The sequence below is a fragment of the Ranitomeya imitator genome, chromosome 9, assembly GCF_032444005.1.
Source record: "Ranitomeya imitator isolate aRanImi1 chromosome 9, aRanImi1.pri, whole genome shotgun sequence".
NCBI classification, from domain to species: Eukaryota; Metazoa; Chordata; class Amphibia; order Anura; family Dendrobatidae; genus Ranitomeya; species Ranitomeya imitator.
In genome coordinates, this window is record NC_091290.1 from 73,668,830 (window position 1) to 73,696,823 (window position 27,994).

Below are 27,994 nucleotides of genomic sequence, written 5' to 3' on the forward strand. Positions count from 1 at the left end.
CCGCAGCACAGACGTGAACCCAGGGAGGACAAAAACTAGTACCTGTGGCACATAGAAGTGAAGCAAAGGAGGGCAAGTACTAGTATCTGTAGCACAGAAGTGAAGCCAGGGAGGGCAAGTAGTAGTATCAGCAGCAGAGAAATGAAGCAAGCCAGGGCAAGTACTAGTACCCGCAGTACAGAAGTGAACCGAGGGAGGGCAAGTACTAGTACCCACCCATTTTATTATGTTTATCATGGCCACAAGAAATAGTTAAAAATATTGAAAAAGGGCCTATACCTTTAGCTCTAATTCATATAAAAAATGTGTGTGATTCTGTATAATTCTGTCAAAAAAGGACCATCCACCTCTATAAGGATAGAGCATTGCTTTTCGAGGGCATCATAAGTAGCGCAACCTCTGTTATTGCTGCACAAACTCTATGTACATAGTTGTGTGCCGGACTTAATTCTCGTATTTCTATCCACTGCTTCTGTTAGAGAAAAAGACACTGCTCTGTGTGCATCTGGCCATAGAGGGATATTATCAAAGTATTTTAGAATATAAGAAGAATGTGAAACACTTGCATTTATACCGAAGAGCTAAATGCATTCGAGCACCAACGCTAAGCCTGTAACTACTCACATCTTATCACATCTTCCCTATCTATCACTGTCTCATCTTAGTCTTTCCATGTGACACAGGTTAGCGTTATCATGGGGTTCAGTACAGATGATGACAAGTTCAACTTTGCTCCATCTTTAGGTCACAACTCATTAATGTGACCAAAATATAATGCTAGAAGTGAACTACACCTGTTATGCACTGAGAAGCCAGAAGACGGCAGAGCGTGCACACTTTTGCTTAAGATGCAAATAAATATAGGTTCCAGGCAGTGTAAGATGTTACCCTCAGATAAGAGTTTGTGGCTGGTAGGAAAGCTGACGGGCTGCATCTAAAATATCTGTATATTTCAGAAATACTTTAGGTTGTTTGTCAGTTATAATTACACTAAAAATTAAAGACTGGTAGACAGAAGCCTCCATCTTCTCTGCCATGTGGTAAAAACAATCCAGCTTTATAGGAACGTAAAACCTGTACGTACATTTTCAGCAGACTGCAATAATCTACTGATATCATTTGTCACAATGAAGTGGTTTTCTTACATGCAGTAATGTGTCTCCGTGTTCTTAGTAGGGCCTTCTGCCATTATCAGCACTTTCCTCATTATTTCAAAACGTACGCACAGATCGGCATTCTTTACACTCCGTGTTTGCATGTACGTGTTGTATATGTGTTTTCTGCAGATGCCACACAGAGGGCACAGGTGCCACATGTGTCAGTTCTAACCTATACTGTTGTGTTCATGTTCATGTTCTTACTTGGCCCGTGTGTCAGTTCAAAACACACAGACACATGTCAATTTTTTTCTAGCAACACAAATAACAAGAGCCAATACAATCTAGGATCCGTGAAAATGAAGTACAGCACATGGAGGTCATCAGTGTGTCATCTGCGTGCTGCACATGGCAAAATATAGGAGACACTTTGTCATTTATTTTTCTTTTGCCATATCTGAAAGACACTGATGATACACTGATGACACACTGACAGCTTACTGACGGCTCACTGATGAAACACTGGTGGCTCACTGACACACTTATGGCTCACTGGTGACACACTGATGAGAAACTGATGACACACTGACACGTGATGGCTTACTGATGGCACACTGACACACTGATGGCTCACTGACACACTGATGGCTCACTGCTGACTCACTGGTGACACACTGATGGCTTACTGATGACCCACTGATGACACACTGATGGCTCACTGCTGACACACTGATGACACACTGATGGCTCACTGACACACTGACACACTGATGACACACTGATGGCTCACTGATGACCCACTGATGACACACTGATGACTCACTGCTGACACACTGATGAGAAACTGATGGCACACTGACACACTGATGGCTCACTGATGGCTCACTGGTGACACACTGATGGCTTACTGATGACTCACTGATGACACACTGATGACACACTTATGGCTCACTGATGACACACTGATGGATTACTGATGGCTCACTGATGACAAACTGATGACCCACTGATGGCTCACTGATGGCACATTGATGACACACTGATTGCTCACTGATGGCTCACTAATAGCTCACTGTTGACACACTGACACACTGATGACACACTGATGGCTCAATGGTGGCTCACTGATGACACACTGATGGCTCACTGATGACACTCATGGCTCACTGATGACACACTGATGGCTCACTGTTGACACACTGACACACTGATGACACACTGATGGCTGAATGATGACACATTGATGGCTCACTGATGAAACACTTATGGTTCACTGATGACACACCGGTGACACACTGCTGGCTCACTGATGATGCAATTATGGCTCTCTGAGGACAAACTGGTGGCTTACTGGCTCATTGACACAATGATGACACAACAGTCAGTGTGTTTTCAGTGTGTCATCAGTGAGCCATGAGTGTGTCATCAGTGTGTCATCAGTGTGCCATCAGCGTGTCAGTTTGAGAACAGTGAGCCATCAGTGTGTCATCAGTGTACCATTGGTGTGTCATCAGTGATCCATCAGTGTGCCGTCAGTGTGCCATCAGTGTGTCAATGTGTCAACAGTGAGCCATCAGTGTGTCAGTGAGAGATCTGTGTTTCATCAGTGAGCCATCAGTCTGTCATCATTAAGCCATCAGTGTGTCATCAGTGTGCCATCAGCATGTCATCAGTGAGCCATCAATGTGGCATCATTAAGCCACCAGTGTGTCATCAGTGAGCCATCAGTAAGCCATCAGTGTGTCATCAATGTGCCATCAGTGATCGATCGGTGTGTCATCAGTGTGCCATCAGTGTGTCATCAATGTGCCATCAGTGATCGATCGGTGTGTCATCAGTGTGCCATCAGTGTGTCATCAATGTGCCATCAGTGATCGATCGGTGTGTCATCAGTGTGCCATCAGTGTGTCATCAGTGAGCCATCGATGAGCCATCAGTGTGAGATGACGCTCTCTCTTTCATCATTACACTCTGCCTCTGACACAGCAGGTGCGCTATGATGTCACTTCATTGCATACCCACTGTGTGTCGGGCAGACGGCAGTGTGTGCAGCTGCTGATACCGGAGCAGAGCCAGAATCAGAGTGGGAATGAGGAGGAGAGGTATTTTTTTTTGTTTTTTATAAATATATCTCAGTGAGTCCTGGCTGAGTGGGACAGCAGTATACCCTATGAGGGGGTAAGCATTATTCCCTATGAGGGGGGTAGCATTATACTGTAAGAGGGGGCAGCATTCTACACGATGAGGGGGGCAGCATTATACCCTATGAGGGGGCAGAATTATACCCTATAAGTGGGCTGCATTATTCTCTATGATGGGCTGCATTATATCCTATGAGGGGGCAGCATTATCATTATACCTTATAAGGAGGCAGCATTATACCCTATGAGGGGGGCTGTATTATGCCTTATGAGGGGGGCTGCAATGTACCCTATGAGGGTGGCTGCATTATACCCTTTGAAGGGGGCTGCATGATACCCTATGAGGGGGGTGCATGATACCCTATAAGGGGGCAACATTATACCCCATGAGGGGGCAGTATTATACCCTATGAGGGGGCTACATTATATTCTATTGGGGGCTGCATTATACATTATGAGGGGTTGCATTATACTCTGAGGGGGCTGCATTATGTTCTGGGGGGGCTGCATTATACTATATGAAGGGGGCTACATTATATTCTATGGGGGCTGCACTACACCCTATGAGGGGGCTACATTATATTCTATGGTGGGCTGCATTATACCTTATGAGGGGGCTGCATTATATTTTATGAGGGGGGGCTATATTATATTCTATGGGGGAGCTGCAACTATACTATATGAGGGCTGCATTATATTCTATGAGTGGGCTACTTTATATTCTATGGGGGGCTGCTTTATATTCTATGTGGGGGCTACATTATGTTCTATGAGGGGCTACTCCAACTCCTGCTATATCATTAAGGCATGTACTACCTTATATTATACTGTGATCGGTGGTCTTGTATTTATTTCTATGTAGCTACATAGTGGGCCCCAAGAATGATTTTGTCTTGTGGGCAAAAGGTGCTCCAGTCCGATGCCGCTTTTTGCTCACTGATGGCTCACTGATGATCTAAATCATATCAATATTTTATGTGCCTGTCCTCTAATTTCAAAACAGCAGCAATTCTTCTAGGTAAACTTGTCACTTGCACTTGTTTTTTTCTGGGGTACAGAAAAATGTCAGCAGGCACTCTGGAGAAAGGAGTCAAAATGTGAAGTACATGGCAGTAGAGGAGGAATGTTGTGAGTTCTGTGGCTGAGTTCACTTCTGTGGTCACAAGTGGTATTGCAGTCTCTGGGCTTCCTCCCTCAGGTGTTTTGGTGAGCTCGTTGGCTGCCTTGCTATTTAGCTCCACCTGAGTCTGTCTTCCTTGCTCCTTGTCAATGTTCCAGTGTTGGATCTGAGCTACTGCATCTTTCCTTGGGCCTGCTGCTCTGCTAGATAAGTGCTTCTAGTTTGTTTTCTGTTTTTTCTGTCCAGCTTGCTATTAACTTTTGCTGGAAGCTCTGAGAAGCAAAGGGGTGCACCGCCGTGCTGTTAGTTCGGCACGGTGGGTCTTTTTGCCCCTTTGCGTGGTTTTCGTTTTAGGGTTTTTCGTAGACTGCATAGTTCTCTTTGCTATCCTCGCTCTGTCTAGAATATCGGGCCTCACTTTGCTGAATCTATTTCATTCCTACGTTTGTCTTTTCATCTTGCTAACAGTCATTATATGTGGGGGGCTGCCTATTCCTTTGGGGTATTTCTCTGAGGTAAGTCAGGCTTGTATTTCTATCTTCAGGCTAGTCAGCTCCTCAGGCAGTGCCGAGTTGCATAGGTAGTTGATAGGCGCAATCCACTGCTGCTATTAGTTGTGTGAGGATAGATCAGGTACTGCAGTCTACAGAGATTCCACGTCTCAGAGCTCGTCCTATTGTTTTTGGTTATTGCCAGATCTCTGTATGTGCGCTGATTACTGCACGCTGTGTTGCCTGATTGCCAGCCATAACAGTACAAGGAGCCCTTCAATGATTTCCAATAGAGGGAAAAAAGAAATCCTGACATCATTTTTTTTTCTTAGCTCTGTCTTCAGTCTTTTTTTTCCCCTAGACATTAGAGTGCTTCAGGACACAGCTGTGGACATGGATATTCAGGCTCTGTGCTCCTCAATGGATAATCTCGTTGTAAATGTACAAAAGATTCAAGATACTATTGATCAGAAATCGATGCTAGAACCAAGAATTCCGATTCCTGATTTGTTTTTTGGTGACAGAACTAAGTTCCTGAGCTTCAGAAATAATTGTAAGCTATTTTTGGCCTTGAAACCTCATTCTTCTGGTAATCCTATTCAACAGGTTTTGATTATTATTTCTTTTTTGCGCGGCGACCCACAGGACTGGGCGTTTTCTCTTGCACCAGGAGATTCTGCATTGAGTAATGTTGATGCATTTTTCCAGGCGCTGGGATTGCTTTACGATGAGCCTAATTCAGTGGATCAAGCTGAGAAAAATCTGCTGGCTTTATGCCAGGGTCAGGATGATGTAGAAGTATATTGTCAGAAATTTAGAAAATGGTCAGTACTCACTCTGTGGAATGAATCTGCACTAGCGGCTTTGTTCAGAAAGGGTCTCTCTGAAGCTCTTAAGGATGTAATGGTGGGATTTCCTATGCCTGCTGGTTTGAATGAGTCTATGTCCTTGGCCATTCAGATCGGTCGTCGCTTGCGTGAGCGTAAATCTGTGCACCATCTGGCGGTATTGTCTGAGAGTAAGCCTGAGCCTATGCAGTGCGACAGGACTATGACTAAAGTAGAACGGCACGAACACAGACGTCTGAACAGACTGTGTTTCTATTGTGGTGATTCTACTCATGCTATTTCTAATTGTCCTAAACGCACTAGGCGGTTCGATAGCTCTGCCGTTATTGGTACTGTACAGTCCAAATTCCTTTTGTCCATTACCTTAATGTGCTCTTTGTCATCATATTCTGTCATGGCGTTTGTGGATTCAGGCGCTGCCCTGAATCTGATGGATTTGGATTATGCTAAACGTTGTGGATTTTTCTTGGAGCCTTTGCGGTGTCCTATTCCGTTGAGAGGAATTGATGCTACACCTTTGGCCAAGAATAAGCCTCAGTACTGGGCCCAGCTGACCATGTGCATGGCTCCTGCACATCAGGAAGTTATTCGCTTTTTGGTACTGCATAATTTGCATGATGTGGTCGTGTTGGGGTTGCCATGGCTACAAACCCATAATCCAGTATTGGATTGGAACTCTATGTCGGTAACCAGCTGGGGTTGTCAGGGAGTACATGGTGATGTTCCATTTTTGTCTATTTCGTCATCCATTCCTTCTGACATCCCAGAGTTCTTGTCGGACTTTCAGGATGTATTTGAAGAGTCCAAGTCTGATGCCCTACCTCCGCATAGGAATTGTGATTGTGCTATCGATTTGATTCCTGGTAGTAAATTCCCTAAGGGTCGTTTATTTAATTTGTCCGTACCTGAACACACCGCTATGCGCAGTTATGTGAAGGAGTCCCTGGAGAAGGGACATATTCGCCCATCGTCGTCACCATTGGGAGCAGGGTTCTTTTTTGTAGCCAAGAAGGATGGTTCGCTAAGACCGTGTATTGATTACCGCCTTCTTAATAAGATCACTGTTAAGTTTCAGTATCCCTTGCCATTGATTTCTGACTTGTTTGCTCGGATTGAGGGGGCTAGTTGGTTTACTAAGATTGATCTTCGTGGTGCGTATAATCTGGTGAGAATCAGGCAGGGAGATGAATGGAAAACGGCATTTAATACGCCCGAGGGTCATTTTGAGTATCTGGTGATGCCGTTCGGACTTGCCAATGCTCCATCTGTTTTTCAGTCTTTTATGCATGACATTTTCCGTGAGTATCTGGATAAATTCTTGATTGTTTACTTGGATGACATTTTGATCTTCTCAGATGATTGGGAGTCTCATGTGAAGCAAGTCAGAATGGTTTTCCAGGTACTGCGTGCTAATTCCTTGTTCGTGAAGGGATCAAAGTGTCTCTTCGGTGTGCAGAAAGTTTCATTTTTGGGGTTCATCTTTTCCCCTTCTACTATCGAGATGGATCCGGTTAAGGTTCAGGCCATCCAGGATTGGACTCAGCCGACATCTCTAAAAAGTTTGCAGAAATTCCTGGGCTTTGCTAATTTTTATCGTCGCTTCATCTGTAATTTTTCTAGCATTGCCAGACCATTGACCGATTTGACCAAGAAGGGTGCTGATTTGGTTAATTGGTCTTCTGCTGCCGTGGAAGCTTTTCAGGAGTTGAAGCGTCGTTTTTGCTGTGCCCCTGTGTTGTGTCAACCTGATGTTTCTCTTCCGTTCCAGGTCGAGGTTGATGCTTCTGAGATTGGTGCAGGGGCGGTTTTGTCACAGAGAGGTTCTGGTTGCTCAGTGTTCAAACCATGTGCTTTCTTTTCCAGGAAATTTTCTGCTGCTGAGCGTAATTATGATGTGGGCAACCGAGAGTTGCTGGCCATGAAGTGGGCATTCGAGGAGTGGCGTCATTGGCTTGAGGGTGCTAAGCATCGCGTGGTGGTTTTGACTGATCATAAGAACCTTACTTATCTTGAGTCTGCCAAGCGCTTGAATCCTAGACAGGCCCGTTGGTCGTTATTTTTTGCTCGTTTTGATTTTGTGATTTCATACCTTCCGGGCTCTAAAAATGTGAAGGCGGATGCTCTGTCTAGGAGTTTTGTGCCCGACTCTCCGGGGTTATCTGAGCCGGCGAGTATCCTCAAGGAAGGAGTCATTGTGTCTGCCATCTCCCCTGATTTGCGGAGAGTGTTGCAGAAATTTCAGGCTAATAAACCTGATCGTTGTCCGGCCGAGAAACTGTTCGTCCCTGATAGGTGGACTAGTAAAGTTATCTCTGAACTTCATTGTTCGGTGCTGGCCGGTCATCCAGGAATCTTTGGTACCAGGGAGTTGGTTGCTAGATCCTTCTGGTGGCCATCTCTGTCACGGGATGTGCGTGCTTTTGTGCAGTCCTGTGGAATTTGTGCTAGGGCTAAGCCCTGCTGTTCACGTGCCAGTGGGTTGCTTTTGCCCTTGCCGGTCCCGAAGAGGCCTTGGACACATATTTCGATGGATTTCATTTCTGACCTTCCCGTTTCTCAAAAAATGTCTGTCATTTGGGTGGTCTGTGATCGCTTTTCTAAAATGGTCCATCTGGTGCCCTTGGTTAAATTGCCTTCCTCCTCTGATTTGGTGCCTTTGTTCTTCCAGCATGTGGTTCGTTTACATGGCATTCCTGAGAATATTGTTTCTGACAGAGGTTCCCAGTTTGTCTCGAGGTTCTGGCGAGCCTTTTGTGGTAGGATGGGCATTGACCTATCTTTTTCCTCGGCCTTCCATCCTCAGACTAATGGCCAGACCGAACGAACCAATCAGACCTTGGAAACATATCTGAGATGTTTTGTTTCCGCTGACCAGGATGATTGGGTGTCATTTTTGCCGTTGGCTGAGTTCGCCCTTAATAATCGGGCCAGCTCGGCTACCTTGGTCTCTCCATTTTTCTGCAATTCTGGGTTCCATCCTCGTTTCTCTTCAGGACAGGTTGAGTCTTCGGACTGTCCTGGTGTGGATTATGTGGTGGACAGGTTGCAGCAGATCTGGACTCAGGTAGTGGACAATTTGACCTTGTCCCAGGAGAAGGCTCAGCTTTTCGCTAATCGCAGACGCCGTGTGGGACCCCGACTTCGTGTTGGGGATCTGGTTTGGTTATCTTCTCGTCATATACCTATGAAGGTTTCCTCTCCTAAATTTAAACCTCGTTTTATTGGTCCGTATAGGATTTCTGAGATTCTCAATCCGGTGTCTTTTCGTCTGACCCTCCCAGACTCCTTTTCCATACATAATGTATTCCATAGGTCGTTGTTGAGGAGATACGTGGCACCTATGGTTCCATCTGTGGAGCCTCCTGCCCCTGTTTTGGTGGAGGGGGAATTGGAGTATATTGTGGAGAAGATTTTGGATTCTCGTGTCTCTAGACGGAAACTCCAGTATCTGGTCAAATGGAAGGGTTATGCTCAGGAAGATAATTCCTGGGTTTTTGCCTCTGATGTCCATGCCCCAGATCTTGTTCGTGCCTTTCATGTGGCTCATCCTGGTCGGCCTGGGGGTTCTGGTGAGGGTTCGGTGACCCCTCCTCAAGGAGGGGGTACTGTTGTGAGTTCTGTGGCTGAGTTCACTTCTGTGGTCACAAGTGGTATTGCAGTCTCTGGGCTTCCTCCCTCAGGTGTTTTGGTGAGCTCGTTGGCTGCCTTGCTATTTAGCTCCACCTGAGTCTGTCTTCCTTGCTCCTTGTCAATGTTCCAGTGTTGGATCTGAGCTACTGCATCTTTCCTTGGGCCTGCTGCTCTGCTAGATAAGTGCTTCTAGTTTGTTTTCTGTTTTTTCTGTCCAGCTTGCTATTAACTTTTGCTGGAAGCTCTGAGAAGCAAAGGGGTGCACCGCCGTGCTGTTAGTTCGGCACGGTGGGTCTTTTTGCCCCTTTGCGTGGTTTTCGTTTTAGGGTTTTTCGTAGACTGCATAGTTCTCTTTGCTATCCTCGCTCTGTCTAGAATATCGGGCCTCACTTTGCTGAATCTATTTCATTCCTACGTTTGTCTTTTCATCTTGCTAACAGTCATTATATGTGGGGGGCTGCCTATTCCTTTGGGGTATTTCTCTGAGGTAAGTCAGGCTTGTATTTCTATCTTCAGGCTAGTCAGCTCCTCAGGCAGTGCCGAGTTGCATAGGTAGTTGATAGGCGCAATCCACTGCTGCTTACAGTTGTGTGAGGATAGATCAGGTACTGCAGTCTACAGAGATTCCACGTCTCAGAGCTCGTCCTATTGTTTTGGGTTATTGCCAGATCTCTGTATGTGCGCTGATTACTGCACGCTGTGTTGCCTGATTGCCAGCCATAACAGAGGAAGTTTGTTACTAAAGTGCTGGAGAGCGGCACATTAATAAGTGTCTGCAGCTACAGTGAAGCATGGTGGAGGGTCCCAGCAAGTTTGGGGCAGTAATTCAGCATTTTGGGATTTTGGGATTTTGGGATTTAGTCAGTATTATTGGTGTTTTCAATGCTGAATACTACAAACACATACTGTACTTGTGTATCATGCAATACCATCACTGAGGAATCCAATTTCATTCTGCAGAAAGACAACAAAACCAATCATAAAGGACAATGAATAACTATCCTCAATGTAAAGAAGAACCAAGAAGGGATAAGACCCCATAAGGGCCTGATCTTTACATCATTTACTTAGTACATGATTACATGAAGAGACAGAAGGATTTGCTCAGGCCTACAATCACATAAGATATGTGGTTAGTTTTCTGGGATATTTGGAACAATCTCCCTTCTGAGTTCCTTCAAAACTCAAAACTCAAAACTCAATGTGCAAGTGTGCTGAGAAGAATTGATGCTCTAATGTTATTTTGAAGTCAATGGGCAGTCACATCTAATATTGATTTTATTTAGATTGAATCAAAATAAAGTGTTAAAACTTCTATGTTTGAAAGTATCCTTACTTATCAGCATTTTTCCATACCTGCCTATATATAGGCTTGAGAAAGGTTCCCGCCCAGGACCCGAAATGTCGCCATGTTGGGCCATTAAATAGAAGTTTTTTCACTTGGATGGTGTGCTGCCTCCAATATTTGGACTATATCTATCTATGGATGTGTGTGTATATATATATACAGTGGGGCAAAAAAGTATTTAGTCAGTCAGCAATAGTGCAAGTTCCACCACTTAAAAAGATGAGAGGCGTCTGTAATTTACATCATAGGTAGACCTCAACTATGGGAGACAAACTGAGAAAAAAAAATCCAGAAAATCACATTGTCTGTTTTTTTAACATTTTATTTGCATATTATGGTGGAAAATAAGTATTTGGTCAGAAACAAACAATCAAGATTTCTGGCTCTCACAGACCTGTAACTTCTTCTTTAAGAGTCTCCTCTTTCCCCCACTCATTACCTGTAGTAATGGCACCTGTTTAAACGTGTTATCAGTATAAAAAGACACCTGTGCACACCCTCAAACAGTCTGACTCTAAACTCCACTTTGGTGAAGACCAAAGAGCTGTCAAAGGACACCAGAAACAAAATTGTAGCCCTGCACCAGGCTGGGAAGACTGAATCTGCAATAGCCAACCAGCTTGGAGTGAAGAAATCAACAGTGGGAGCAATAATTAGAAAATGGAAGACATACAAGACCACTGATAATCTCCCTCGATCTGGGGCTCCATGCAAAATCCCACCCCGTGGGGTCAGAATGATCACAAGAACGGTGAGCAAAAATCCCAGAATCACGCGGGGGGACCTAGTGAATGAACTGCAGAGAGCTGGGACCAATGTAACAAGGCCTACCATAAGTAACACACTACGCCACCATGGACTCAGATCCTGCAGTGCCAGACGTGTCCCACTGCTTAAGCCAGTACATGTCCGGACCCGTCTGAAGTTTGCTAGAGAGCATTTGGATGATCCAGAGGAGTTTTGGGAGAATGTCCTATGGTCTGATGAAACCAAACTGGAACTGTTTGGTAGAAACACAACTTGTCGTGTTTGGAGGAAAAAGAATACTGAGTTGCATCCATCAAACACCATACCTACTGTAAAGCATGGTGGTGGAAACATCATGCTTTGGGTCTGTTTCTCTGCAAAGGGGCCAGGACGACTGATCCGGGTACATGAAAGAATGAATGGGGCCATGTATCGTGAGATTTTGAGTGCAAACCTCCTTCCATCAGCAAGGGCATTGAAGATGAAACGTGGCTGGGTCTTTCAACATGACAATGATCCAAAGCACACCGCCAGGGCAGCGAAGGAGTGGCTTCGTAAGAAGCATTTCAAAGTCCTGGAGTGGGCTAGACAGTCTCCAGATCTCAACCCTATAGAAAACCTTTGGAGGGAGTTGAAAGTCCGTGTTGCCAAGCGAAAAGCCAAAAACATCACTGCTCTAGAGGAGATCTGCATGGAGGAATGGGCCAACAAACCAACAACAGTGTGTGGCAACCTTGTGAAGACTTACAGAAAACGTTTGACCTCTGTCATTGCCAACAAAGGATATATTACAAAGTATTGAGATGAAATTTTGTTTCTGACCAAATACTTATTTTCCACCATAATATGCAAATAAAATGTTAAAAAAACAGACAATGTGATTTTCTGGATTTTTTTTTCTCAGTTTGTCTCCCATAGTTGAGGTCTACCTATGATGTAAATTACAGACGCCTCTCATCTTTTTAAGTGGTGGAACTTGCACTATTGCTTACTGACTAAATACTTTTTTGCCCCACTGTATATATATATATATATATATATATATATATATATATACTGTGTATATATACTGTGTATATACTGTCCACACATTTTGGTGAGTGGCAACGTAACAACTTCTTTCAATTATATTAAAAATCCTCTTTTTTTCAAGGATATTTTTTTTTTACCACAGAAGCAGATGAAGTGCTGTTTGTGGCATTCAGGTCCATAAATAATAAGAGGGTGATTTATGTCAAAGAGGATTGATTTTATTGATGAATGTCACACAGCGCACAAAAGTGACACATCTGATCTATCACTCACAATCCCACTGGCCTATTTAAGCACTAGAGATAAATGCAGAAGATTCAAATGTGTTCATGGTGCTGTCACCAGATAAGCTGCTTCTCTGCCCTTTAATTGGTCTTTCAAGTAAAGAAAAAAAGATTGCATTTTAAGAGATCCTTATATTTGTAAGGGCTTGAGTGAAGATTAAAGGGTAATTCCACATAAAAATGAGATTTACTAGGTAAAAAATGCACCAAAAAGCAGTCTCGGTGGAGAATTTATTAAAAGCCATATGTCAAAGAATTGTCATGTAAAAGTAAGATTATATGGTGCCAGAGGCGTAGCTAGGGTTTTGCTTCAGGGGGGTGAAGCTTCTGAGTGGACCCCTACCAGGTAACCGTGATCATAACTGGGTGACACACCCTGATAGTAGAGGAGAACCTAAGCAGATGACCATGCATAACACGGTGTAACGCAGTCCATTAACGTTGCTATTAACCCTATAAGTGTGACCAACTTTTTACTATTGATGCTGCGTATGCAGCATCAATAGTAAAAACATATAATGTTAAAAATAATAATAAAAAATCATTACATTCTCTCCTTCCGGCGACTGCGGCAGCCTTTCCCGCTCCTCGCGACACTCCGATCCCAAGAATGCATTGCGTCAGTCACCCCAGATGACGTAGCGGTTTCGCGATACCGCTACATCATTACGGGTTATTGCCGCAAGGCATTACTGGGAACGGAGCACCGCGAGGAGCATCGCTAAAGGCCTGGGCTGGATTCGGGGTCCGGCGGAAGGTGAGTATATAACTATTTTTTATTTTAATTATTTTTTTAACAGGGACATGGTGCCCACATTGCTATATACTACATGGGCTGTGTTATATATTACGTGGGCTGTGTTATATACTGAGTGGGCTGTGTTATATACTGCATGGGCTGTGTTATATACTGCGTGGGCTGTGTTATATACTATGCCACTGTGCTATATACTATGTGGCTGTGCAATATACTACATGGGCTGTGCAATATACTACATGGCTGTGCTATATACTAAGTGGGATGTGTTATATACTGCGTTGCCTGTGCTATATACTATGTGGGCTGTGCTATATACTACGTAGGCTGTGTTATATACTGCATGGGCTGTGTTATATACTGCGTGGGCTATGCAATATACTACATGGGCTGTGCTATAAACTACGTGGCTGGGCAATATATTACGTGACTGTGCTATATACTACGTGGCTGTGTTATATACTACGTATCTGTGCTATATACTACGTGGGCTGTATTATATGCTATGTGGGCTGTGAGACTCTTTCGCCCAGGGCCCTCAAAAACCTGGATTTGGCCCTGGATTCACTGATTGTTCGCGGCCGGCCCGGCGTGACCAATCAGCGACAGACACAGTCCAGACGTGAATTGGCGCGGGGTTTGAATGACGTTTCACTAATTGGTCATGTTCGGCCGGCCAAATCCTGTGTATTCTTCATAAATAACCTACATACATATTCTAGAATACGCGATGCGTTAGAATTGGGCCACCATCTATTCTCTATATAAAGATCAACATTGATATTACCGCCATATGGTCAGTTGGAGATACCAGCCCTACAGAACATTGAAGAGATCACAACACAGTTATAGATGGTGACTTACCGCTGACGCTCTTTCTGATGGAATCGTTCACTTTTCCCGTCTATTCCATCTGGCCCAGACCAACATGACAGCTTCTTCCAGCCAGGATTCGGCTGCAGAGAATACAACAAAGACACGTTTCACATCTCATACTTTCAGCACCATCCCTATCTATTCCCAACCTGCACAAACTCCTCATCCTTCTGATACCTTAATACTGAGCCGCTGCCGTATGTGTCCCTATTACTGCAACTGCTGTGTGATTCTCTGTGCCCTCTAAATTCTAAAGCAACCCTTTATAATATAGTAATGCTGGGTGCAAGTGCCCTAGAAAATAGTGCCCACATTTTGTCCCCTAAAAAGTAATAATGCCCTCTGTGTGCCCCTTTAATCGTCACAGTAACCTGAATTCCCCTATAACAATAAGTGCCACCCACACAGTATACTGACCCCTTAATATACCTTAAATTGTTTAATGGATCCAACACTGTATGATTGCCCCCTCACTGTAATCTCCACACTGAATGATGGCCCCTAGATAGGTCTCCATATAGTATAATATACTCCCCATAGGTCTCCATATAGTATAATGCACTCCCCATAGGTCTCCATATAGTATACTGCACTCACCATAAGCAGACTCTATAGTATAATGCACTCACTATAGGCAGACTCTATAGTATAAGGCACTCACTATAGGCAGACTCTATATAGTATAATGCACCCCCTATAGGCTGATTCTATAGTATCATGCACTCCCCATATGCATGCTCTATAGTATAATTCACTCCCCATAGGCAGCCACTATAGTGTATTGCACTACCCATAGGCAGCCTTTATAGCATAATGCACCCCCATAGGCAGACTCTATAGTATAATGCACTCCCCATAGGCAGTCTCTATAGTGTAACGCAGCCCCATAGGCAGCCTCTATAGCATAATGCACCCCCATAGGTAGCCTCTATAGTGTAATGCAGTCCCATAGGCAGCCTCTATAATGTAATGCACTCACCATAGGCAGCCTCTATAGTGTAATGCACTCACCATAGGCAGCCTCTATAGTGTAATGCACCTCCATAGGCAGCCTCTATAGCATAATGCACCCACATTCTCAGCCTCTATAGTGTAATGCAGCCCCAAATGCAGGCTCTATAGTATAATGTACTCACCATAGGCAGCCTCTATAATGTAATGCACACCCATAGGCAGCCTCTATAGTGAAATGCACCCCCATAGGCAGCATCTATAGTGTAATGCACCCCAATAGGTAGCTTCTACAGTGTAATGCAGTCCCATAGACAGCCTCTATAGTGTAATGCAGTCCCATAGGCAGCCTCTATAGTGTAATGCACTCACCATAGGCAGCCTCTATAGTGTAATGCACTCACCATAGGCAGCCTCTATAGTGTAATGCACCTCCATAGGCAGCCTCTATAGCATAATGCACCCACATTCTCAGCCTCTATAGTGTAATGCAGCCCCAAATGCAGGCTCTATAGTAAAATGTACTCACCATAGGCAGCCTCTATAATGTAATGCACACCCATAGGCAGCCTCTATTGTGAAATGCACCCCCATAGGCAGCATCTATAGTGTAATGCACCCCAATAGGTAGCTTCTATAGTGGAATGCATACCCATAGGCAGCCTCTATAGCATACGGTAATGCAGCCCCATAAAATAAATACTCACCTCTCTTCCTCCTGGTTGCTGTGCCGCTCTGGACCGCAGGCGCTGAGTGAAGATACCGCGCCCGCTGTCAGTGTGTCGATGTCGGTGAATTCAGATGAAGACAGGGGGATGATGAAAGAGGAAACGTAAAGCTCCTTCTCTCATCAATGAGGTCAGCTGTATCAGAATCTAGCCAATACAGTTAAACCTGCAATGACAGTTGGGGGCCCACTTCTGGTACAAAGGGCCCACTGCTGGCATCGAACCCCCTGCCTGCTCAGGGGCCCCATAGCAGCCGGGTGGCAGAGCAAAGAGATCTATTTCCCCTGCTCTGCCACAGAATGTAACTGTATTGGCGGAATGTGCACGCCGATACAGTTACAGTAGGGTAGCTCCAGGTGGGCCCCTTCAGAGTATGGGGCCAGGGGTGAGTGCTCCCTCTGCCCCCCCGGTAGCTATGCTAATGTATGATGCTCACCTTATTTGCCCAATAATTTGCTAGTTGTTCTACTCAACATTTTGAAAAATGAATAAGGGGTGGGAGGTTGATGTGAGAGGATTAGCAGGAATGGACTTGACTTCCCACACCCTTATATATTAATTATGATTTACACCTGGAATTAATATACTGTACAATATAGAGCAAATTCATGCCAGCCCAGATTTGACTTTCTGGAATAAGAACCATTAAAAATACACTGAATTTATTAAGATACTTTCTACTTTAATAAATAGGGTGCCTCTTACTCTGGCTAGGTTGATAATAAATTTTCCCTTAAATTCTACCAGAAATTGGACTACATGGCATGTGTAAATTTATTCTGTTTTATACAATTTTTACAACTATCTTGACATCAAGGACATAGAACATATGGTACATTTATTAACCCCTTCCCGACCCATGACGCCACGTAGGCGTCATGAAAGTCGGTGCCATTCCGACCCATGACGCCTATGCGGCGTCATGGAAAGATCGCGTCCCTGCAGGCCGGGTGAAAGGGTTAACTCCCATTTCACCCGATCTGCAGGGACAGGGGGAGTGGTAGTTTAGCCCAGGGGGGGTGGCTTCACCCCCTCGTGGCTACGATCGCTCTGATTGGCTGTTGAAAGTGAAACTGCCAATCAGAGCGATTTGTAATATTTCACCCATTATAACGGGTGAAATATTACAATCCAGCCATGGCCGATGCTGAAATATCATCGGCCATGGCTGGAAATACTAGTGTGCCCCCACCCCACCCCTCCGATCACCCCCCCACCCCCCCGATCTGGCCGGTACACTGCTCCGGCTCCCCTCCGCCCTGTGCTCCGCTCCCCCCCGTGCTCGTGTCCGCTCGCCCCGTGCTCCAATCACCCCCCCGTGCTCCAATCACCCCCCCTGCACTCCGATCCACCCCCCCCCGTGCTCCGTTCCACCCCCCCGTGCTCCGTTCCAGCCCCCCCGTGCTCCGTTCCACGCCCCCCGCGCTCCGTTCCACCCCTCCCGCGCTCCGATTCCCCCCCCCGTGCTCCGATCCCCCCCCCCGTGGTCCCCCCCCACCCTATCATACTTACCGATCCAGCCGGGGTCCCGTCCGTCTTCTCCCGGGCGCCGCCATCTTCCAAAATGGCGGGCGCATGCGCAGTGCGCCCGCCGAATCTGCCGGCCGGCAGATTCGTTCCAAAGTGCATTTTGATCACTGAGATATAATCTATCTCAGTGATCAAAATAAAAAAAATAATAAATGACCCCCCCCCTTTGTCACCCCCATAGGTAGGGACAATAAAAAAATAAAGAAATTTTTTTTTTCCCACTAATGTTAGAATAGGGTTAGGGTTAGGGGTAGGGGTAGGGTTAGGGTTAGGGGTAGGGTTAGGGGTAGGGTTAGGGTTAGGGGTAGGGGTAGGGTTAGGGTTAGGGGTAGGGTTAGGGTTAGGGGTAGGGCTAGGGTTAGGGCTAGGGTTAGGGTTAGGAATGTGCACACGTATTCTGGTCCTCTGCGGATTTTTCCGCTGCGGATTTGATAAATCCGCAGTGCTAAACCGCTGCGGATTTATGGCGGATTTACCGCGTTTTTTTCTGCGCATTTCACTGCGGTTTTACAATTGCGATTTTCTATTGGAGCAGTTGTAAAACCGCTGCGGAATCCGCACAAAGAAGTGACATGCTGCGGAATGTAAACCGCTGCGTTTCCGTGCAGTTTTTCCGCAGCATGTGTACAGCGATTTTTGTTTCCCGTAGGTTTACATTGAACTGTACACTCATGGGAAACTGCTGCGGATCCGCAGCGTTTTCCGCAGCGTGTGCACATACCTTTAGAATTAGGCTATGTGCACACGGTGCGGATTTGGCTGCGGATTCGCAGCAGTGTTCCATCAGGTTTACAGTACCATGTAAACATATGAAAAACCAAATCCGCTGTGCCCATGGTGCGGAAAATACCGCGCGGGAACGCTGCGTTGTATTTTCCGCAGCATGTCAATTCTTTGTGCGGATTCCGCAGCGTTTTACACCTGTTCCTCAATAGGAATCCGCAGGTGAAATCCGCACAAAAAACACTGGAAATCCGCGGAAAATCCGCAGGTAAAACGCAGTGCCTTTTACCCGCAGATTTTTCAAAAATGGTGCGGAAATATCTCACACGAATCCGCAACGTGGGCACATAGCCTTAGGGTTAGGGTTGGAATTAGGGTTGTGGTTAGGGTTAGGGGTGTGTTGGGGTTAGTGTTGTGGTTAGGGGTGTGTTGGGGTTAGGGTTGTGATTAGGGTTATGGCTACAGTTGGGATTAGGGTTAGGGGTGTGTTGGGGTTAGTGTTGGAGTTAGAATTGAGGGGTTACCACTGTTTAGGCACATCAGGGGTCTCCAAACGCAACATGGCGCCACCATTGATTCCAGCCAATCTCGTATTCAAAAAGTCAAATGGTGCTCCCTCACTTCCGAGCCCTGACGTGTGCCCAAACAGTGGTTTACCCCCACATATGGGGTACCAGCATACTCAGGACAAACTGCGCAACAATTACTGGGGTCCAATTTCTCCTGTTACCCTTGTGAAAATAAAAAAATGCTTGCTAAAACATAATTTTTGAGGAAAGAAAAATGATTTTTTATTTTCACGGCTCTGCGTTGTAAACGTCTGTGAAGCACTTGGAGGTTCAAAGTGCTCACCACATATCTAGATAAGTTCCTTGGGGGGTCTAGTTTCTAAAATGGGGTCACTTGTGGGGGGTTTCTACTGTTTAGGCACACCAGGGGCTCTGCAAACGCAACGTGACACCCGCAGACCATTCCATCAAAGTCTGCATTTCAAAAGTGACTACTTCCCTTCTGAGCCCCGACGTGTGCCCAAACAGTGGTTTACCCCCACATATGGGGTATCAGCGTACTCAGGAGAAACTGGTCAACAACTTTTGGGGTCCAATTTCTCCTGTAACCCTTGGGAAAATAAAATATTCTGGGCTAAATAATTATTTTTGAGGAAAGAAAACGTATTTATTATTTTCACGGCTCTGCATTATAAACTTCTATGAAGCACTTGGGGGTTCAAAGTGCTCATCACACATCTAGATAAGTTCCTTTCAGGGTCTAGTTTCCAAAATGGGGTCACTTGTGGGGGGTTTCTACTGTTTAGGCACATCAGGGGCTCTGCAAACGCAACGTGACGCCCGCAGAGCATTCCATCAAAGTCTGCATTTCAAAACGTCACTACTTCAATTCCAAGCCCCGGCATGTGCCCAAACAGTAGTTTACCCCCACATATGGGGTATCACCGTACTCAGGAGAAACTGGACAACAAATATTGGGGTCAAATTTCTCCTGTTACCCTTGGGAAAATTAAAAAATTCTGGGCTAAATAATTATTTTTGAGGAAAGAAAACGTATTTATTATTTTCACGGCTCTGCATTATAAACTTCTATGAAGCACTTGGGGGTTCAAAGTGCTCACCACACATCTAGATAAGTTCCTTTGGGGGTCTAGTTTCCAAAATGGGGTCACTTGTGGGGGGTTTCTACTGTTAAGCCACATCAGGGGCTCTGCAAACGCAACGTGACGCCCACAGAGCATTCCATCAAAGTCTGCATTTCAAAACGTCACTACTTCACTTCCGAGCCCCGGCATGTGCCCAAACAGTGATTTACCCCCACATATGGGGTATCAGCGTACTCAGGAGAAACTGGAAAACAACTTTTGGGGTCAAATTTCTCCTGTTACCCTTGGGAAAATAAAAAATTGCAGGCTAAAAGATCATTTTTGAGAAAATAATTTTTTTTTTTATTTTCATGGCTCTGCGTTATAAACTTCTGTGAAGCACTTGGGGGTTCAAAGTCCTCACCACACATCTAGATTAGTTCCTTTGGGGGTCTAGTTTCTAAAATGGTGTCATTTCTGGGGGATCTCCAATGTTTAGGCACACAGGGGCTCTCCAAACGTGACATGGTGTCCGCTAATGATTGGAGCTAATTTTCCATTTAAAAAGCCAAATGGCGTGCCATCCCTTCCGAGCCCTGCCGTGCGCCCAAACAGTGGTTTACCCCCACATATGGGGTATCAGCGTACTCAGGACAAACTGGACAACAATATTTGCGGTCCAATTTCTCCTATTATCCTTGGCAAAATAGGAAATTCCAGGCTAAAAAATCATTTTTGAGGAAAGAAAAATTATTTTTTATTTTCATGGCTCTGCGTTATAAACTTCTGTGAAGCACCTGGGGGTTTAAAGTGCTCAATATGCATCTAGATAAGTTCCTTGGGGGGTCTAGTTTCCAAAATGGGGTCACTTGTGCAGGAGCTCCAATGTTTAGGCACACAGGGGCTCTCCAAACGCGACATGGTGTCCGCTAACAATTGGAGCTAATTTTCCATTCAAAAAGTCAAATGGCGCGCCTTCTCTTCCGAGCCCTGCCGAGTGCCCAAACAGTGGTTTACCCCCACATATGAGGTATCGGCGTACTCGGGAGAAATTGCCCAACAAATTTTATGATCCATTTTATCCTACTGCCCATGTGAAAATGAAAAAATTGAGGCGAAAAGAATTTTTTTGTGAAAAAAAATTACTTTTTCATTTTTACAGATCAATTTGTGAAGCACCTGAGGGTTTAAAGTGCTCACTAGGCATCTAAATTAGTTCCTTGGGGGGTCTAGTTTCCAAAATGGGGTCACTTGTGGGGGAGCGCCAATGTTTAGGCACACAGGAGCTATCCAAACGCGACATGGTGTCCGCTAACGATGGAAATAATTTTTCATTCAAAAAGTCAAATGGCGCTCCTTCCCTTCCGAGCCTTACCATGTGCCCAAACAGTGGTTTACCTCCACATGTGAGGTATTGGTGTACTCAGGAGAAATTGCCCAACTCATTTTAGGATCCATTTTATCCTGTTGCCCACGTGAAAATGAAAAAATTGAGGCTAAAAGAATTTTTTTGTGAAAAAAAAGTACTTTTTCATTTTTACGGATCAATTTGTGAAGCACCTGGGGGTTCAAAGTGCTCACTATGCATCTAGATAAGTTCCTTGGGGCGTCTAGTTTCCAAAATGGGGTCACTTGTGGGGGAGCTCCAATTTTTAGGCACACGGGGGCTCTCCAAACGTGACATGGTGTCCGCTAAAGAGTGGAGCCAATTTTTGATTCAAAAAGTCAAATGGCGCTCCTTCCCTTCCAAGCCCTGCCATGCGCCAAAACAGTGGTTTACCCCCACATATGAGGTATCAGCGTACTCAGGACAAATTGGACAACAACTTTCATGGTTCAGTTTCTCCTTTTACCATTGGGAAAATAAAAAAATTGTTGCTAAAAGATAATTTTTGTGACTAAAAAGTTAAATGTTCATTTTTTCCTTCCATGTTGCTTCTGCTGCTGTGAAGCACCTGAAGGGTTAATAAACTTCTTGAATGTGGTTTTGAGTACCTTGAGGGGTGCAGTTTTTAGAATGGTGTCACTTTTGGGTATTTTCAGCCATATAGACCCCTCAAACTGACTTCAAATGTGAGGTGGTCCCTAAAAAAAATGGTTTTGTAAATTTCGTTGTAAAAATGACAAATCGCTGGTCGAATTTTAACCCTTATAACTTCCTAACAAAAAAAAATTTTGTTTCCAAAATTGTGCTGATGTAAAGTAAACATGTGGGAAATGTTATTTATTAACTATTTTGTGTCACATATCTCTCTGGTTTAACAGAATAAAAATTCAAAATGTGAAAATTGCGAAATTTTCAAAATTTTCGCCAAATTTCCGTGTTTATCACAAATAAACGCAGAATTTATTGACCTAAATTTACCACTAACATGAAGCCCAATATGTCACGAAAAAACAATCTCAGAACCGCTAGGATCCGTTGAAGCGTTCCTGAGTTATTACCTCATAAAGGGACACTGGTCAGAATTGCAAAAAACGGCAAGGTCTTTAAGGTCAAAATAGGCTGGGTCTTGAAGGGGTTAAAGAGGTATCAAATCAGATTAGGGAGTATGATAGCTGTTCAGTAGTAACATCTCTGCAGAGGTAGGTTGCAGCAAGGACTAGATAACAACACTAGGTGTAAAATGGAGCAATATAGTTTGCTCTGAAATTTGACATATAAGTAGAAGATCATAGAAACCCAACACACCAGTCTGTAACAGATATATACCATACCCATAATAGTTATCATGGAGAGTGTCATAAAACAATTTAAATCCTTAACACATTTCCATATGTCATTCTGACATAGAACATCTGGAAGAAGAGCTAACACTTCAAACTTTTTGAAGCGGACCTCGCACTGAAAATATGGGGAAGAAGGGAACATTAAGAATAGCTAGGAAGTGACAAAAATTAATAAAAGCAAAGGCAATAGTGAAAGAGATAATGCTCTAACCTCTTTTGAAATAGAAGATACCTGCAATGTACATGCAATGAAATAGGAAAGGTTTTCTCTAGAAAATGACAACATGGCTGAAATTTGTTTACCCTAGGATGAGCTTCCTACGATGAAAGGAAACCTAAAGAATTTATTGTATACCGCCCAGCTCCAGGTTTCAGATAGGAATATTTGGGTTTGTATCTATCTGATATTTATGAGATACACATTTTCGTCATCATAACAAAGGTACAGATGTGACAGATTCACTCAGATCACTGTAGGGCCACTAAAATCCCCCTAACTGAATAACGTTCTGATAGATGAGGCAATGCCTGTCATATTTGGTCTCTATTAGTGATGAGCGAGTATGCTCGTTACTTGAGTTTCTCTGAGCATGCTAAGGTGGTCTTCGAGCATTTCGGTGAGCTCAGAGATTTTGTTTATGTCAACTCAGCTGCATGATTTGTGGCTGCTAGACAGCTTGGATACATATGGGGATTGCCTGTTTGTTAAGCAATCCCCACATGTATTCAAGCTGTCTAGCAGCAGCAAATCATGCATCTGCGTCGACACAAACTAAATCTCTGAGCACGACGAAATACTCAGAGACCACCCAAGCATGCGCCGAGAAACTTGAGGAACGAGCATAGTCGCTCATCACTAGTCTCTATAAAACAGTAACCTAATGATTAAAAAAATTATGTCAATATGTAATTCCTGGGCCCTTCAGTGGCGAAAATACTTTGTAAGTTGTTGCTTTCATAAAATTCTGAAGGGCTGAGGGCATCCAACAATCTGCCACCACATGAGCTCATCAAGGGGAGGAGTGTGGGTGTAACTTAGAGCTAATAAAAAGCCAAATTTGAGTCCTGGTCAATTGTCAGTATTTGGAATGCACAGTTCACTGTAGATTCTGCTCATTTTCCAATTGGAGCATCTTGCTCCACTGAGCTCTGAGCCATGTCCATGACATCAAGGGTAAGTTACTTACTTTCAGTATTCCTTTTTATTTTATGCAACTGTGTATATCATATTGTTTTGCTCCCATTTTGTATCATCCTGTATAATTCTTTTTTAAACACTGCATATTTTTCTAGATTGAATATAAAATGTAATAGTATTATTCTTCTTGCTCTGTAAACAGCACGACTGAAGCCGTTCGCTACCTGTAATGGATGTCCAATTGTCCTGTATAAATGTTTGGTAGTTGCAGCTAGTGGTTCTGTTTGGTATTGCGAAGATGGTAGTGACCACATGGGGTGTATGTACAGTATATATATTTCATACATTGGAATCAAGGTGTATCTACATATGCTCAATGTTAGTTCCCCATCAATTTGCTGTCAGGATATGTATATCAACCCAGCAACACACACAATGGGATGATATAGGGGAGAGGAAAGCCCTACCGATAGAGAAATGAAAGATCGTCACGACCTGAGCTCAATCCTGAACCTGTACTCCCCTAACACCCTAAGTGGGTCCTTCCCCCACCGCCATCAGGAACCTTGTCCCTCACTGCCACTTAACACTGCCCTGGCTAGTGCACTGGTCGGCAAGGGTGCTAGCCTCATCATTGGAAATAGTACGACACAAGGGACAGTAACAAACACGAGAAAGACAGTGAAAACACAACACTTAGCTTCCAGACTCCACTGCCAAGCTCCACACCGCAGATAACACAGAAACAGGACTCCAAAACTGCAGAAGTAGCTGACACCAGAGAGCTGCTCTGCAAGGCTGGTTTCCAGAGAGAAACTCTATCACCATCATTCAGCTGATGCATCAGGCGACCATTTAAAGGATAGTGGAAGTGGTCACCACTCACATCAGCTTACCTAGCAACTCTGCAACTTCAGTACACCGCCAGCAAGGTAAAATGAAATTATCCCCTGCTGGTACTAAAAGAAAAAAAGCTACATTTAAAACATAATGGAACCAGAGCTGTCACACATCCAAAATTAAATTGTGACAGTACCCCCATTTCAATGAGGGGCCTCTTGACCTTCAACACATGACCTCACCAGAAACGACATAAGGTGAGGATGCCTCTCTCCACTAGGGTTCATCTCCGCAGTCACCAGATCCACAGGTTTATGCAAATGCAGCCCAATGGAAATGGCAATAATGTAGGTTCCGGAGGCACACAAATCTCCAGAGCGCCGACCTGTGGAATATGTTGCATATGTGCATTGCTGGGGATAACTCCAGCTAGAAAGTCCCCAGGCTCAGAATGGCAGGCACCCGATATGGCCCCATCACCCTAGAACGCCGGGTCCCAGTTGTGTACTTTCACCTGAAGTTTTTAGCGGATAACTCAGTTATCTCTGGTATCGGTCTCTGTGGCACAGTTTCTCTCATTTCCACAAACCCTTGGCCACCTAATGTTTTTCTTTTTGGTTCCAGCACTGCCCTTTTCAGTGTTTTCTCACATTTTGACAAATCAGTCTTTCCTACTTAATGACACTATATCACGGCTGCAACTGTAGATAACAAAATATTCTGTGAAAAGAAATCCACTACCGGGACAACCTTTTTTTAACTTATGAAGCCCCCTTTGTAAAATAAAAACAGCATTTACTCACCTCCCAGTCCACTGGCACTAAAGCGATATGATATTGTAAGAGGTTGGGACATGCTGTAAAGGATAAGAATCCCCAGCACTGTCCAGCATTTGTGCAGGATGACTGCCATCTGCTGTCAAAATGTAAACCTGTGGAACTGACAGGAAGAGGGAGAGTTTTAGAAGGGATGAGTTTGGATGGAGCACTGGTTCAGGTGGCCTTCATGATGCAGTTCCCCAGTTCTAAAGGGCTGCACACCCAAACAGGAGCAGATTTGGAGCCAAGAGAAGGGCAGGTCAGGACATATGTAGATGCTGAGGACAGGATGCCAGGTCATGGCAGGAAGCATGAACCAGCGGGTTGTGGCACACCTTGAAGCAGAACCAAGGTGGCAGCCGACAAGTTCTGGAATCCATTTGCTGGACAAAACCCGAGGACCAGACCTGCGCCATGCAAGTTCCAGAAGCCAGACTATGCCAATCAAGGCCCGAAGACCAGACCTGCGCTGGGTAAGACCAAGAGTCCAGAGAGTGCCAGTCAAGTGCCAAGGCCCAACCTTCATCTCACCAGGCATGAGAGATATCCGCCCTCAGTCAAGCACTGAAGATCTGTGAAGAACTTCTGCTGGGGGTGAATGGGAGGCACAGGTGAACTGGGCTGTTTCTTCCAGCCTCTAACATACATTACAGGGGTTGGCCTGGGCTAGTGCAGCAACTAGGGCAATGGCTATTGAAGCAAAGGAGGCCCAATGAGCCTTGTTAGACATTGTAAGGAGGACTTGCAGCCTAGAGGGACGAACTGGAGACCCGCACTAAGTTATAGAGGAGGAAACAGTACAGTGACTCTCATGATGCCAGGATCATTATCCCTGATAGAAACTTCTAAGAATATATAACAAGAGACTGTTGTAATAGATGAAGTGAACCTGATGATTCATTGTATTTCTTATATTGTGTATTTCATCCTGTAATTACTCTGCTTTGCACTATACACTGTTGCCATAGTTACCACAATTTTCCCATAAAGATTGGTATAGAGGTGTCACATCTGCTAAATTACCCATATTTAGGAGGAGATATTTTTGTAGACAGACAGCGCCACTCTTGTCCATAGGCTGTGTCCGGTATTGCAGCTCAGCAGCACAAAATATTTAAAGAAGTTTGTCAGCGAATGACAGTTCTCCCCTATCCACAAGATAAATGTCTGGTTCCTGTGAGAGGAAGAGGACTAGAATTCTAGTGCAACCGATTGGAAGTAGCAATCCTAAATATCAACATTGACCCTCTAACGAGCCTTGACACATGACTTAGGATAAAAGCGAAACCCAAATCTCAATTTGCAGACATTGTGTTACGAGGTACTGCAGCTTATCAGTGCTAAGTAGTATGAGATTTGGTATGGCTGTTGGAGAGGCATCTGACTGGGTCCCAAGGGTTAATGTTTTTCATTGCGGAAAGTGACTTGTCAAGCCTGACATGCCAAGGTGAGGAGACTTTTAAGCCCTGCAATGCTCCTCTGAGTGAAACAGCCCAGTACTTGACAGGTGGCTATTTGATTGAAGTGATCCATTTAATTCTCGAATGAAGGAGGGCCATTTGATCATTTTAATTCATTGTGGTCCTTTTCATAGTGCCCCAACTATTAGGTATCTATAACCCATGATATATATCATTCACATGCCAACCCTTTTAACAAAAAGTAGATATTATGCAAATGAAGTTTTATGCAGAGAAATTATGCTTTTCATCAGCGATACAACACATTTATATATTTTTATATATTTTTAAGCTGAATGTTGCGTACTACTAAACAAAAAATGATGATGTCAGGTGAAAATTGTGCTGGAGAGACTGGGGTGGCAGCCTCAGCGCTCTGCTCTTAAGGTACCTTCACACTAAACGACGCTTCAGCGATCCAGACAACGATCCGGATCGCTGCAGCGTCGCTGTTTGGTCGCTGGAGAGCTGTCACACAGACAGCTCTCCAGCGACCAACGATGCCGGTAACCAGGGTAAACATCGGGTTACTAAGCGCAGGGCCGCGCTTAGTAACCCGATGTTTACCCTGGATACCATCCTAAAAGTAAAAAAAACAAACGCTTCATACTTACCTTCGCTGTCTGTCCCCGGGCGCTCTGCTTCTCTGTACTGGCTGTGAGCACAGCGGCCGGAAAGCAGAGCGGTGACGTCACCGCTCTGCTTTCCGGCCGCTGTGCTCACCGTGAGTGCAGGAAAGCACAGCGCCGAGGGACAGACAGCCGAAGGAAGGTAAGTATTAAGCGTTTGTTTTTTTTACTTTTAGGATGGTATCCAGGGTAAGCATCGGGTTACTAAGCGCGGCTCTGCGCTTAGTAACCCGATGTTTACCATGGTTACCAGCGAAGACATCGCTGAATCGGTGTCACACACGCCGATTCAGCGATGTCAGCGGGAGAGCCAGCGACCAAAGAAAGTTCTGGCCTTCTAGCCCCGACCAACGACATCACAGCAGGATTCTGATCGCTGCTGCGTGTCAAACTAAACTATATCGCTAGTGAGGATGCTGCAATGTCACGGATCGCTAGCGATATCGTTTAGTGTGAAGGTACCTTTACATCCATCATCCTTA